A 10,356-nucleotide genomic window follows, 5' to 3' on the forward strand; every position below is an offset into this window, starting at 1 on the left:
CCGGAGCTGTCCACCAAGCTGCCGGTGACATCCCATCAGTGGGCTGTGGGGGACGAATGGCGTCCGCCCCTGTGTTTCCTGCCGAGAGCCATGGAGCAGGTGGGCGAGCGGGGAGGGGGTCCTGTGGCAGAGGGAGCGGAGGACTGTTGAGTGTCTCCCCGAGGGAGTGGGATCTGGGGGGACAGAGGGGCCGCCCTGGGTCGGCACCTCGGACAGCTCCCTCTCCCTTGCTGATTGGTCCAGGAGCGTCATGGGGTGGCAGAGTCCCTGCTCCTGGGCCTCTCAGAGGGCCCCAGGCAACACCAGCGCCTGTTCCTCCTCTTCCTGAGCGCGTACCTGGTCCTGGCTGGGGCGCTGCTCATCGCCCTGGCCACGGCCACCCGCGCCCAGCTCCACGCCCCCATGAACTTCTTCCTGGCCGACCCGGCCTTCGTGGACATTTGCTTCACCTCCACCACCGTCCCCAAGATGCCGGCGAACCCCACGTCAGGACCGAGGGATCCCTTACTCCGGCTGCCTGACTCGGATGCTCTTCTTCACCTGGTTGGCTGGTGTCAACAGCCTCCTGCTGACCGCTGTGGCCTAGGACCACCACGCAGCCATCTGTCACCCTCTGCATTATGCCACGTGGGTCACGCCGCGGCTCTGGGGCCTCCTGGTGGCTGCGTCCTCTCCTTCTGCCCCCACACCCCGCCCCCGTCTCCTCTGCGGTCTCAGGCCCCTGCTTAAGCTGGCCGGCTCAGACACCTTCCCTACAACGTGGCGGTGTGCGCAGTGGGCGCCCTGCCCGCATCACCCCCTCCGTGGGCATCTCCACAGCAGTGCTGAGGATCCCGGCCGCGGGAGGGAAGCGGAAGGCTGCCTCCACCAGTGGTCTCGTCTGTCTGTGGCGTCCTCGTTCTACGGGACACTCATTGTCCTCCCACATGGCCCAGAGGGACACGGCCACCGCCGTGATGCGCACTGTGGTCCCCCCATGCTGAACCCCCTCGTCTACAGCCTGTGCAACAGTGACATGAAGGGTGCCTTGGGGGCCCACATCAGCCGGAAGCCAGGTTTTGTCAAATGACCAGAGGGTTGGGAGGTCCAGGGATCCATAGACGATGCTAGATGCGGCCTTCACGTTGCTCTCTACTTATTTCTGACTTCCTTCTTTCAGCACCTGTTTATGGACCATCTGTTATGCTTCAGGTGCTCCGTTAAGGAATGAGGATTCAGGAGGGGATGAACGAATCCCTGACCTGGGAGTCTACACTGCAGCCTGGGGGACACACAGGAGTCTACACTGCAGCCTGGAGAATACACAGGGTTTTAAGTGAACCTGGAAACCAGAGAGGCCAGGGTTCAAGTCCCGCTTTGGATTCTGTTGCTTTAGCAACCCAGATCTTTGGAAACCTCAGCAGGCCTCCGGTCGGGCTGCTGCTGGGTAAGGCACGACCGGCGGCCGATTCCCTTTTCTAGCTGAGTCCTCGCGTCTGTTACTTTGCTCCGCTTGGCTCCTTGGACTACCACGTCTTTGTCGCCCTCAGGAGGCAGAGGCTACCTTGAGGCTCTCTGAAGCGACAGCCTTAGGGAGAAGGCTTCTGCTTCTGCTGCTGGGGACAGAGCCGCTGGCTCGTCCAATCCTGTGATTTCACGACTCCGGAAGGTGGCCAATTCTTGTCTAAGACTGTATATTTCTTGTGACTATTTTCCAATATCAGCAAAAAGCAGCCGTAAAGTGACATCCTTTTCTTTCTAATCATTCTAGAAACACAGGCTGGGTAGACATATGGCCAACCCCACAGCTTTATCGCAGGGGATGGTTTCCCCCCATGTTGTTCTTTGGCGTGACAAGGGTCACCAGCTTTACAGCTGCAGTACTGATGGCCTGGCCACCCGGCCACTAAGTCAATACAACCACAATGGGGACACCCCACTTCTGGTACCAACCCCTGTACCAGTGAGAACGAGTGGCCCAGAGTTCTGGAGGCTGGGAAGTCCAGGACGAGGGCCCCCTGGCTGCCTCATGCTGTCCTGCAGCAAGGGGGAGGAGGGAGCGAGAAGGAGACGGGGCTGAAGCCTCTAAATGTGAGTCCACTCTCCACGATCAGCCCTCTCCTGCGGGCACAGCACTGATGTGCTCCCTCCACCCTCGGGTCTAACCGCCTCTCTGAGACATTGGGGATTAAATTTCTAGCACAAGCTTTTGGAGTGACATGTGTGAACTTTAGCTTCGTTCTAGGTCCTTCCATTTTCTGTCTCAAACCGAAGCCATCACCTTGTTGCAAGCGGGCCCGCAGGTGCGTCTATGTTCCTGTTTTCAGAGATCAGGTGAAATCGGGCGCACTCAGGGTGGAATGGCCGTGGTCCTGTCTTCCTGTTTTCAACAAGTCTTCCCCTTCCTGTGGTTTGTGGTTGTCATCGTTGTGGCTTTGTTTGTAGGGTGGAGGACCAAACCCAGAGATGCTCTCCCACTGAGCTACCTGCCCAGCATTTTTTACTTTTTATTTTAGGGAGGAGCTTACTAAGCTGCTGTGGCGCGCCTTACACTTGTGATCCTCCTGCCTCAGCCTCTCAGGTTACCAGAAATTCAGGCATGAACCACTGTGCCCAGCTCTCTGATCCATGGTTTTGGAACATTGTAGCTTCTGTTTTAAATGGAAATTTCCAGAACTAAATAATTCATACATCATCAATTGTGTGGTATTCTAGGTAACATGATGAATCCTCAAGGCATCCCACCCGGGACATGAACTATCGCCTTGCCCAGCGTATCCAGGCTGTGTAGGCTACCCTCCCATTAGTCACTTAGCAGCCATCTTGGTTTCAGATAAAGCGTCATGGTATCGAAGTCCTGTTCAAGTAGCCCTTGCACAGTAACCCTATGCTACGTCATCATGCCTACGTCCTTTGCCTTGATTCTCACCACCATTGCACCCTTGTGTCATCTCACATCATCCCAAGAAGAAGGGGGAGTGCAGTACAAGATATGTTGAGAGAGAAAGAGAGACCACGTTCACATAACGTGTTCTATAGGAGATTGTTATGATCACTCTATTTTATTATTAGTTACTGGTATTCTCTTACTAGGCTTAGTGCAGAAATTAAATTTTACCATAGTTACAAACGTACAGAGGAAGCACAGGATACCAAAGGCCCAGTACTCTCTGAGGCTCCGGCATCCACCGGGGGGTCTTGGAACTGATCTCCCAAGGACAAGGGTGTCAACTGGAGAGGGAACGGGGGGCGGGAGGAGGGATGTTGGAAGCGTCCCCCCGAAGGACACACGTAATTTGCCTTCACATTCCACAGGTGAAAACTTAGTCACTTACTTAGTCACCAACACTGCCTCGCCTCAAGGGAGCGGAAGGATGTAACTTGGCTAGAGGGTCACAAACCTGATTGGGGCCTAAGAGCGAGAGAACAGGCCCCTGCGGAGCTGGCAACCTGCCGAGCTCTGCCCTGCTCTTCCCTGTAACCTTGAACCTGTCCCTCCACCCTCTTGAGCCACAGTGTTCTCATGTGTAAAATAAAGAAGATAACACCCGCGCCCAGGCTATCCGCGGGGTCAAATGACATAAGTGGGCACGTGGCTGACAAGGGAGGTGCCTCCCGAGGTGAACGGCCGATGTTTTAAATTCATATTTAGAAAAACACTCGCCTGAACGTAGGATGGGACGGAAAAGCTGCTCGACGTTTTGCTTCTGTCTGTTTTCGCAGAGTCGGGAAGAACCCAGGGCCTTGGGGAGCCAGGCGGGCGCTCTGCCGCTGAGCTACTCCCCCAGCCCCATTTTACATCCTTCCAAAAATGATATATTTAAAGAAAAAAGAAATCAAGTGAGTGACAGACACTTTGGCAGACGCCGGTCCTCCTCAGGGTGGAGACACTGGGAGGCAGACGGAAACCTAAGGAGGCTGAGGTCTGGTAGGAGGAGCTTAGGTCACAGGGTGTGCCCTCAAGAGGAGCTGAGGGACTCTGCCCCTGCTTCTTCCTCCTTTTTTCTTCCTGGCTGATGAGGTGAGTGATTTTGCTCTGCCACATGCTGCTACCATGGCCCCAAACAATGGGATTAATGGATCATGTACTGGAACCTCCAAAACTGTAAGCCAAAATAACCTTTTCTCTTTATAAAGTCCAGTATCTCAGGTATTTTGTTATAGTGATGGAAAACTGACTACACACTCTTGGACTTCCCAGCATCAGAACCAAGAGACAAAGTACACCTTTTTTCCTTTATAAAGCATCCAGGTATTCTGTTACAGTAACAAAAAAACAGATTAGGACACAGCTGTCAACCACCGAAGGTCAAGAATCGGTGGGCAATTCCCTTCAGTCTCCTGAACCCTTCTGTGACTTTGAGGAACCTTCTACTCAGTTGCTCAGAAGGAAGCCAAAGTTGCTCCAAAGGAAGCCAAGTGCCAGTTGCCCGTTCATTAATGTCTCCCCTCCCTACCTGCTTTCCCTACTCCCTCACGCTGCTTTTTGGGACCACCTCCCTTGTTTTGGAGAAACCAGAAGTAAGACATGGACAGAAGTGGGAGGTGGTGGGGGAACAGCAGATGCTTGTGACCCTGAGTCAGTGCTTCTAAAACACTTGCTCCGTGCCTAGCATGTAGTAGGTGCTCAACCAATGCTTCCAGTTGTTGTTTTTGCTGCTTTTTAACCTCATAAAATGTGGTTTACCATTTTAATCGTTTCAAAGTCTGTGCTTCACAACCTTCTCCTGGTTGTGAACCATCGGCATCAGCTCTCTCCCGAACCCTCTTTGTCCTGCGAAACCAAATATTTCTTCCATTAAAAAGCGAGCCGCCCTTTGCCCTCTGCCCTCAGCCAGCCGTCCACTTCTGTTCCGCGGATGTGCCTACATTGGTGACCTGGTGCCAGTGGAGGCACAGCGTTGTCCTGTGGGGTCTCGCTTCTTACCCCCACGTCCGTCCGCAGGGTTCACTGCGTGGTAGCGGCGTCGGCGATTCCCGCCTTCGAAGGCTGGGTGATGGTACCCTGCGCGGAGGGACCGCACTGCATTGGTCCATTTGTCCTCCCACGGGGTCTCAGGAGCCTCCCTGTAGCTGACCACAGCCGTCCAGGCCATCTTGCTTTTCATCATTCACTCCTAAAATCCTAGGAAGTCCCGTGTACTGATGTCCCAACCCACACAAGAGGGATGCTTTAGTCACCCTCCAGCGGACATCGGCCCTGTCTGGAGACATTTCAGTTCATGACGAGATGGGCTGCTACCAGCACCAGGTGGAGAGAGAGCAGAGAAGCTGCTCTGCAGTCTGAAACGCACAGGCCACACTACGGATGACCTGGGCAGCGAGGTGCAGCATGCCATGCTCTGAGGACGGATGGCCTTTCTCTTGCGGTACTGACTGGGGGTCGAATCCAGGGCTGCTCTACCACTGAGCCACCTCCCCGGCCCTTTTTATTTTCTTTGGAGACAGAGTTTCACTAAGCCAGAGGCTGGCCTTGAACAGGTGATCCTCCTGCCTCAGCCTCCGGAGTAGCTGGGAGGACAGGCATGCGTCTCCACCACACAGGCTGAGGCTGATATTTCAACCTAGGCATTCTTACCCTTTACTGCCCCACTCTGTATTCGAAGCATAGCCGCAGAGGTGGGACCAACCAGACCAATCCAGTGTCCCAATAGCAACAACATGGTGACAGCTGGTATCCCACAGAACTGTGAAAGGTCTGTGCTGTGGTTTGGATGTGGTTTTGTCTCCCCCGGGGCTCACGTCCCCAGGGTGGTGAGGTGAGAGGTGGTGGGCCCGTTGGGAGCTGGGCCTTGGTGGGAGGTCCTTAGGTTGCTGGGGACTAAGGTAGCGCTCCTGGAACCCTGAGTAACCTTCTCTCAAGAGTGAGGTTGTTTTAAGAATGAGCCTGAGCCCTAAATCACTCGCTGCTTTCTGTCTGGTGCTGTGACCTCTGTTCTTGCATGGGCCCCTACCTGCCCTTGTGACATCATACCACCATGAAGTCCTCACCAGAGCTGAGCCCGATGCCAGTACCATGATCTTTAATTCCAGCACTGTGAGCTAAATAAACCTCCTTTCCTTATAAAGTTACCCAGCCTTGGGTATTTTGTTACAGTAGTGGAAAATGCTTGAACAAGCTGTCAGTTTCAACACCAGAATTTCATGGATGCTCACAGAAAACAAGAGACACCAGGGTCAGATAAAAGGGGACTTTATTACTGAGGCACAAACAGCAGTGTGAGTTTAATGTTTGAGCTGGTACACCTGATCCAAGCCTCACATGGAGTTTATTCCACAGCCAATAAGCTTACAGCTTAGAATTCCAATTTTATAGTGGACACAGACCAACCTGCTTTAACTCTGTGAGAGGGGGACACTGTCTTTATTCCATGGACAGCAAACACACCTTCACTCTGCTCCACGGGAAGACCTCTCGCTACCCTCCAGTGCTGTTTGCTCTACAAACATCCTTGAAAAGATGGCTGGAGCCAAAGTCGTCCACACCCCTGCTTCTGAGATGTGCAGGCAATTTGAAGACCCTGGATAATTGTCTCCGAGTGGCATCAGTGACTCCCACTGGGCAGTGGCTGTCTGTCTTCTGTGCCATCACCTGGACTGGGAGTGGAGCAGGGAGAGTTTAGTGGGTCAGACGTGGACTCTGGAGTCAGACCCCGTGGGCTGGAGTCCTGGCTCTGCCTCTGCTCCAGCGAGTTTCTCTTTCCGTCTGTGTCTCAGCTGCCCCTTCGGTAAATGGGGGTCCCAGTAGCTCCCATTTCACAGGAGGCTGGGAGGAGAGTGGTGTGTACGCAGGCCTCAGAACAGAGCCATGGGCCACGTCAGTGTCAGCTGTACTTACGATTAATTACATGACCATGCTGCCAATTTGTGCCATGCCTGTTTTGCGGCCTTTGTGGGCAGGCCCTTTAACTCACACAGTTCCCTCTGAGTGTGGCCCAGAGCCTGGGAGGGGGCACCGGGCCTTGTGCTACCCCTGCCCCTCGCTGGCTCGCCCCTTGCCTGGTCCCTTCTCACCTGGGAAGAGCAAGCCGTGTGGGGGGCAGGTTCAGGGTCTCCAGGAATCAGACCTCACTCAGGATCAGACCCTGGCTTGGCCACACGCTGGCTGTGTGGTCTGGGGAGCGACTCTTTGCTGCGGGGTGGCCTCCATGTCCATTGCATAGGTTGGGTGAAGCGCGGGGGTCCCACACCCCCCAACCCCTGGGGCGGCTGGCTCAGCGCAGTGCCGCTGCGGGCACGTCTGATTGACCCTCGGGCCAGGGCAACTTTCTACTGTCGTCCTTGATTTTATTATTCAGCGGTTAAGATTCATGAGATGCGCGCAGAGGACATCCTGCTGTCCTCCACTGGTCCTCAGGAAGCTCCTTCTGTCCCGAGTCTCTGCGTGCTTCAAATTCCTGGAGAGGCTGCGCGGGTGGGGCGGGATCCACCTCTCCGCGGTTCCCCAGGCTCCATCTCCACCTCTGCACTCCAGGGGGCAGGCTCCCCTGCCCAGTCAGCCCCTGCCACCGGTCCCCTCTGATAATGCTCCCCCCCCCCCCCTCCCCCCCCCCCCCCCAAGGACCCCCTGACGTCCATCAGGTGCCCGCCTTACTCCGGCTCCCTGCCCAGGTGCCCCGGGCTCCCAGCGCTCCCCTCTGCACCTGCGAGGGCGGTGCGCACGGAAGGGGCCTGTCCAGGAGTCCACCACGAGCAGCCCCGAGCGGCGCTCACCCGGTGGGATGGACGGCACACGCCCGGAGGCGGCGCCCCTCGGCCCGGACCGCTGCAGAGCGCGAGCTCTCTGCTGCCGCCCGGAGGTCGGCGGCGGGGACCTGCGCGCGGCCGCCCGCGGTGGGAACTGGCTGGGCCGCCTTGGATGTGGCTTCCGCGCGGCTGGCTTCCCCACACCTCCTCTCCTTGGGTCAACTCCCAAATAGACGACTTGCCTCAGATTCCTCCGGGACAGCTGTTGGCCCTGTTGAAGGTCATTCCCTCGGTGTTTGCAGTAATTGGCTGTCCACCCCCCCCCCCGGGGGTGAGGCGGGTCCACCACTGTGTCCCTAAACCTGCAAAGTGGAACTGCACGGTAGCTTGGCCATGATGCTCCATAAAATGGCCCCGAGTCTCGGGGACTATGAGGTGGGTGGCTGGGATGGTGACAGGGAGCCGTAAGCCTCCCTGCCCTGTCCTCAGAGCCCCCAGTTGGAGGCTACGGAGGGGAAGGGGGAAGCCCACTCCTTTTGAACTATAAATGGGTAACTTCCAACCACCTCAATGTCCCAGGCCACACAGCCTGGACAGCTGGGCCAGTGTCCCCTGGGTCCATGAACTCCAAATGACCCACTCCATTCTTGCCAGGACTCCTGGGGTGTCCGGGGGCAGATACGGCAGAGAGGGTACAAGAGACACGGCTTGGTTCTTACGCCATCCGCACCCCTTCCTGACTGCCAGCTTCGGATGCCGCCTCTGGGAACTCCCCAAGCAAGAGGCCGTTCCAAGGACAGGTCTACCCTACAAGGCCACCCAGCAAGCGGACATGTCCTGTGGGAGGGATCCTGTTCCAGAGCAGGTGAAGTCAGGCCTGGAATTAGCCACACCACCTGCGGCAAGGCTGGCCCAAGGGTCTCCAGGGACAGCAGGGATGGGCAAGGGTGACTGCTGGTGACTCCCGCCTGGGGTGGGTCAGCCAGGTGAAGAGTGGTGGACATGAAGAAGTGGGGGCTCAGGACCTTGCACCAGCTCTGTTCTAGAGTCTGTGGGTCACTGACAGTCTGGATGGCCGTGGGAGCCCCTTGTGGGCCTCATGTCCCCCAAGCCCAGCCAATTTCTAGAATAGGGTCTAAGACAAGGTGACCTCAGCCTCCAGGCCTGGAGACTGGGACTAAAACCTCCCAGCTCTTCGGGCTCGGAGACCAAGGTGGGAGGTGCACTCCAGCGCGCGGCTTGTGGATGGACCATCGCCTGCCCCCTGTCTTTCCCCCTCGTTGACAACTCTTGGAGACGCAATCGAGACTGCATTTACCACAAAGGGAAACTGGAGTCTGCACCATCAGGAGCCGGGGAGATCGGGACAAGGATGACAGTGGAGTCGGAGCGGGCTCGGCTGAGCCTCCTCAGCTCCCACACATGGGATGAAACCAGCGTGCTTAAAGCAGGAAAGAGATTACCATAAGCTTCCATTTGCTACCTCCCCGCCACCCCCGTTGCACTCCATGCCAATGAGGGCATAGTCCTCACCTTGACAAGAGAGGAAGAGGCTGGGTTGAGGGACAGTGGCATCGCCAGGCATGGGCAGAGGGAGCTGCCCTGACTCCCATCTTCCCCAGCCTCTCCTTTATCCGTCCCTCCACTTAGTGCGGAAGTCCTCCCTACCCGCACTCCACCCCACGAAGAAGGCTTGACACTGGATGGGGAGTGCAGGGCTCTGTGTGGGTATCCAGGAAAGCTCCTGGAGGACTCGCCTGCTTGTCTTGATGGAGGAATAGAAGTTCCACAGGCAGAGACTTGGGGCGGGGGGGCTGTTGCTCATTTGATTAACAAGCAATTTTCCCACCTCCTGGGGGCCTCAGGGGACCTTGAACAGGACTCAGGCACAGGCCTGCCCCAAAGCAGCTCAAAGACCAAAAACCTGGGTCAATAATAGCAATAAGAGTAGTGGTCGCCGCATTCAGAGCACGCGCTGCTACCTCGCAGCTTGCGAGGGGCACCTCAGCGGGAAGTACAGGAGCTACGGCCATTTGCTGTTCCATGGGCCCTGGGAGCCACAGCAGTTTCTGAGCAGGGGAGAGAGGGCAGGAGACCTAAGGAGCCTCCCCAGGCCTTCAAGAGTTTCCAAGAACTGATTAATCAATTGACTCGCCTTCTCGCCCTGATGAGTTGATGCAGGAGAAGCCCCAAATGGGCAGGAGGGATGGAGACAAAGAGACCAGAGGAGGAGACAGGAGGAGAAATGGACAGAGATGGGGAGGAGCCACCGAAAGAGACAGACAGAGAGGATGAGAGAGAGGGACCAACCAGAAAGAGATGGGAGCTTCCCAGGTGGTGGCTGGATATGGGATGGAGGCCTGACCCTAAAACGCAGAGGCCGGGCCCAGAGAGAAGAGTAAATGGGACTCCCACGTCCCGGGCCCAGGACTGGGCACCCACCACACCCCCCCTCATTTTTCCCAGTGACATCCAGGGACACTGAGGCCAACCGGTGCCCCCACCCCAGGCCTGGCTGCCCCAGGTCCTCGGGGCCTGCCCTGAGCCAGCACCCACGCAGGACAGAGACCTGTGTCACCAGGTTAAAAATGGAAACTGCTTGGGCTTTTTCTTTCTCCCCCCTTTAAGAAAATCCCAGGCCCAAATAAGGCGAGGGCCGCAGGAGCCGGGGAGCCGGGGGAGCCGGCCAAG

Source organism: Sciurus vulgaris (assembly GCF_902686455.1).
Source record: "Sciurus vulgaris genome assembly, chromosome: 16".
In the NCBI taxonomy this organism is placed as follows: domain Eukaryota; kingdom Metazoa; phylum Chordata; class Mammalia; order Rodentia; family Sciuridae; genus Sciurus; species Sciurus vulgaris.